Genomic DNA, 5,517 nt, shown 5'->3' on the forward strand with positions numbered 1-5,517 from the left:
GAGGGAGGGAGGGAGAAAGGAAGGAGAAATTTCTGAAAGAGAGAGAGAGAAAGAGAGAGAGGAGGGAAGGGAGGGATGAAGGGATGAAGAAAGGAAGGAAGGAAGTAGGGAAGTAGGGAGGAAAGGGAAGGAAGGGGAAAGAAAGAAAAAAAGAAAGAAAGAAAGAAAGAAAGAAAGAAAGAAAGAAAGAAAGAAAGAAAGAAAGAAAGAAAGAAAGAAAGAAGAAGGAAGGGAGAAGGGAGGGAAGGAAGGAACAGAGGGAGGGAGGAAGAAAGAAAGGAAGGAAGGAAGGAAGGAAGGAAGGAAGGAAGGAAGGAAGGAAGGAAGGAAGGAAGGAGAAAAGGAAGAAAAGAATCAGAGGCACATAACTTGGCTTTAGACTTTGCTTCAGATTCTGGCCCGGCCACGCACTGGCTGCACAATTCTGCACAAGGCACTGACCTTCGAGTGCTGGTTCTCTCTTCTGTTAAGCGAGCATTTTAGAAAAAGTGCCTACATCCAGGGATTTGGCAGAGAATTAAGGGAGAGAGGTAAGTGCTCAGAAAATGCGAGCTCTGAGGATGAAGAAGAAGGGGAGGGAGAAGAGGAAGGGAGGAACTTTTGATTCCCACTGCAAGTGGTGCTCAACCACGCTGTGCTGTCCCAGATCGCTTTCCCAACACCGGGCACGAGAGAGAGGCAGCGACATGCGGTACTGGCAAGCTGCGCTGTCTGATACATTAGTCAATAGCCGATTTTAATTGCTTAGAACTGAGTCGCATTTAAAGTCCACTTCCTCAGCCACACAAGCCACCTGCCCAGTGCTCGGTGTCCAGCGTGACTGTCAGACAACACAGAGAGGTCCCAAAGCACCTATCTAGAGCATGGGCTCTGGATTCAGGTAGCGGCTTGCCCTGCAATAGCCATGTGCCTCTGGGCAAGTTCCTTCATTTCTATCTGCCTCAGCTTCTCCATCTGCAAATGGGATGATACTAGTGCATACCTCCTAGAGTTGTTACAAAGATTAGATGAATCAATATTTGTAAAGCACTTCAACAGCCCTTGGAACATAATAAAGGCTGTTAAATAAGACCAGACAACAAATCGTGAGGTTGGCATTCTGTGTCCTCATGTGTAAATGTCAGAAGCATCACTGCCTTCAGACACAAACGCACCTCAGTGCTTATTATTAACCAAATTCTGCCCCAAGTGAGTCATGCATGCGTAATGTCTCCCTTAATGATGCTTGTACATAATTTAAGTGACAAATACGAACTAGGAGAAAGGAAGCGGGAAGTGTGTCAGAAACCAGAGAGCGAAAAGATACAGCAACTGAAGCCTAGGTCTCACCCACAGCTTCCCGGTGGCCAAGGTGAAAAGGGAAATGAGACAGATGGCTCTGTTCTTACTGTTTGATGAGGGAATGAGAGTTGTGTGCTTTCTCTTACACAGGACCTCAACAGAAAGGAAATCTTGGTGTGGGTGTCCATCAGTGCAGATTAAAAGTCTATGATTGAACCTCCATTAGGGTAAATGCCTTAGTTTCTCAGCTTCTACACACAACGGAGAGTTGCAGACCCCACAGGTAGGTGGCTTTGTCTTCCCAGAATCTCTGTGGAAAAGAGTATTGGTGAATCCTCATGTTCCAGAGTATTCCAATAATCTCCAAGGTGTTTCCGTCTGGCCCTGACCCTCACCACCAGGCCCCCATCTCATGAAACAGGCCAAATCAGGCCCTGGCATGCATGTGTGTTCCAAACACAGAAATCACCATAGAATCTGGGAGACCGTTTCAGTCATGGGATCTGGTAGGATTGCCCACTTCACATCCAAAGCAAATGGTTTCATGGAGACTCAAATTTCTTACCCTCCGCACAGAGTGAGTCAGTTGCAGGACCCATCTTAGATGGCAAGAATGCCTGTGGCAGCGTCTCTGAGGGCCAGAGATCTGTGCCAACCCTGGGCCTTGCCCAGGCTTCGTCTGCCTCCTGCCTGGGAGTGGGCATTGAACTGTGGGCCACGGGGGCGGAGAAGAGCCTCGGGAGATGCAGGATGTGGCGGCTAATGAGATTAGCTTGAAACCCATGCCATCCCGGCCTGCTCCACGGGGACGTCTGCCAGTCTGCCCATCTTCTTCCTGACGCCCCACACCCAGGCCTGGCAGCCGAGCTAGCGGGGGATGGACTGACATCCGGAAGGCTGCAACGTGGCAGAGTCGGGCTGATGGAGACCCTGCAGGAAACAGCCAGGCCCAGGATCAGCCCTGGACCTGCCCAGGTGTGATTACCACCCCGGGGAACAGGTGCAGCGCTCTGCCGTGGCCAGACATCTGCCCCAGCCGGGGAGCGTCCTCTCTGGGTCTGGGTCCTCCCTGGTGCCCATCCCGGTGGCCTGGCTAACCTCTGCTCCTACTTAGGAGCTTAGCCAGTGAGAGGATGCTGCACCCTGGAGATAAGCCCATGTGGAGAAGGAAGCTGTTCTTTCAATGTGGAAAGTTTCATGAGTTTGTGCGTCATCTCCTGCAGAGCCCTCCTAGTCTTCTCTGGATCCTGCCAATTTTAGCGTGTGTGCTGCTAAAGCAAGGGAGCCCCACGCACCTTCCAGGTCTAAAGCCAGAAAACCGTGATGATGAGCGATGGGCAAGGGAGGTGCTTGGGTTCAAGGCCTCTGTAATGGGCAGAACTGAGACTCTGCAACATTCATCTGCTGACCTCCCAACCCTGCACCTCCGACTGTGCCCGTATTTGGAGACAGAGCCTTCCTTTAAAGAGGCAGGCGAGGTAACAGGAGGCCATGCTGGGTAGGTCTTATAAGCCTCAGGCAGGATGTGGGCCTGCACTGAGGAAGACCACGTGAAGGCACGCCGAGAAGACAGCCAACCAGGGAGAGGGAGGAAGAAACCAATTGGGCCAATGCCCTCTAGCTTCCAGAACCGTGAGAAAATTAACTTCTCTTGTTTAAGCCACCTGGCCTGCCACATCTTGTTCGACCGTCCAAGCAAACTGATACAGCTCCTATTCGGTCTCCCAATAAATTGGACGACACCCCTCCCCCAAACAAGACTACCATGTAAATCCCCTCACTCAGGCAGAAAAGAAAGATCACGAGCACATGGAAAGTGAAGGCCTACTGTGTGCCGGCCACACATACATGACCTCGTTTCATGGCCCACCATGTTCCCAGCTGGGAACACCCCTTTCCTCTTCCCGTGCACTCCCAAAGCCTACGGGCAGCACCACTCAGTAGGAACCAGCACATATAAAGCCCCTACTGTGTGCCGGGCATGCTAATCCTCTCTCCTGCTATGACTCCTCCCCTGTGGAGGAAGGAAGTAAGGCACAGCGAGGTAATAAGATGCACAAGGACGTGCAGGGGCCAACAGTGAGAGAAGACTTCAGTCTCGAGATCCAGAGCCAGAGCCCCATGCTCAACCACTCCCTTGCATTTGGGGAGAGACTCTTCTAGAACCATCATTGTTTTCACTGTAAAGAACACATAAAGTGTTTTGCTGTAGGAAGAGGCACTCTGGAAGCTACCAGTCGTTACTGCCCTAGCATGAGTGAGAATGTAGTCCCTTTGGGAGAGCATATTTGAGAGAGGGGAAAGAAGAGAGAGCTGACAGTCCAAAGGGAGAGGCAAGCACTGCCAGAGGAAAGGGCCCCAGCTGAGGGTGGGAGAGGCGCGCGGGGGGCGGGGGGGGGGTCAATTGGCACAGCAAGGCTGGAGGTCCTTGACCACACAAGTACCAACCCTCTGCAGGCAATGGGTCTGGATTGCCTCTTCCAAGCTGGGCTGAGGAGACAAGTTCATTTGCCTAATTAAGCACTTCTGAAATGAAATCTATGTCACAAAGCAGTGGGCATCATGGGAAAATGTCCGAGATTTATCAAGAGAAAAAGAATGCCACAAGAGGGTACACTGTGAGGTCCACACTATGCACTATGCTAAAAGTGCTAAAAATCATCTCCGTGTTATATGTACCTGCATATATATTGATAGGTTATAGAGAACACTCATTCACCCTGCTTTTGGTAACAGTATCCTAATTTTCCTCTGGGAACACCCTCTTCCCCATACTCCAGTCAAGTACTTTCATTTATTTATTTTTTAATGTTTATTTTTGAGTAAGAGAGCTCGAGCAGGGGAGGTGCAGAGAGAGAGCGGGAGAGAGTCCCAAGCAGGTTCTGAGCTGACAGCAGAGAGCCCAATGCAAGGCTCGAACTCACAAATGGCAAGATCATGACCTGAGCCCAAGCTCAACCCACTGAGCCACCCAGGCGCCCCCAGATCAGTACTTTTACATTTTTGGTATGGCTTACTCAATGAATGTGTACATCTTCAGTGTCAATTCAATACATTTTTGTGTAAACATACACCCATGTAGCTGCTGACAAATCAGGATACAGAACATTTCCGACTCTCCCGGAAGACGCCCTGTGCCCTCTTAGTCAACAACTCCGCCCACCCTCCCACACCCCCACCCTTGCAGAGGTAACTGCTCTCTGGCTTTCATCACACGCCCTTGGCTCTTTCCAGGTTATGAGCTCCAGCAGAGTGGATTTCAAGTCCCGCTGTGGAGCACGTGATTCGGACCTGACCAATCAGAGAGCCACATTCCTCAAAGCACAGTGATTGGCTCAAGGGTTGGTACTGACCCAAGCTGGGCTGAAACCGTGGAGCCAGCCAGTGGCTGGCGCTCTTTTTCATCATGGGGCAGGTAGAGCGTGTGGGAGTACCTGTCACTTTAGGAGTCTAACAACGGTCAGAAGGACAGAAGACAAGACTGAGAAATGGAGAGAAACAGGGACATTGTTTGAGCCCCTAGGTCAAATTGTAGCCACGGAAGCCATTCTTTTACTAAATCCATCCTGCTAAAGCACTAATGGATGCACATGTGCACCAAGAAAAATCAGAAATAATAGATACCAAAAGCAAATTTCATCACATTCCATTTTATTTAAAAGCTTATGGCTCCCTTTACTTTAGGACAAAGTCTTAACATGATCTTCACAGACACCCCCCCCCCCACCCCACACACGCCCCCACCCCAGGTGCCTCTGCTGCCTTACCATGAACCAGTCACTCTTGCCAATGCTGATTTTTCTCCCTCCTGCCACAGGGCCTTTGCATAGACGTTTCTTCTTCCTTGACCACCCTTTCCTCTCATCTTCACACACTTAACAGATCCCAACTCCATCCTGACCTCCTCAACAAAGCTTTCCCAGGCCTTCTCATCAAGACCCCTTCCCCCAAGTTTGTGCCTTCATATCTCTCCTTTCTTATGCAAAACACAACTGAGTTTTTATAATTGTGTGATGATTTCGTATCTCTGCCCCACTCAACTATGAGTCCCATGAGGTCACAAATGACATCTGTGTTTGTTCACAATTGTCCTTCTGGTCCCTGATACTCACTTAGTAGGTCTGAAAGCAAATCAGTATTGCTTTTTAAGTTTATTTATTTATTTTGAGACAGAGAGAGAACATGAGCAGGGGGAAGGAGCAGAGAGACAGGGACCTAGAAAGAATCCCAAGCAGG

Source organism: Suricata suricatta, chromosome 11, assembly GCF_006229205.1.
Source record: "Suricata suricatta isolate VVHF042 chromosome 11, meerkat_22Aug2017_6uvM2_HiC, whole genome shotgun sequence".
Lineage (NCBI taxonomy): Eukaryota > Metazoa > Chordata > Mammalia > Carnivora > Herpestidae > Suricata > Suricata suricatta.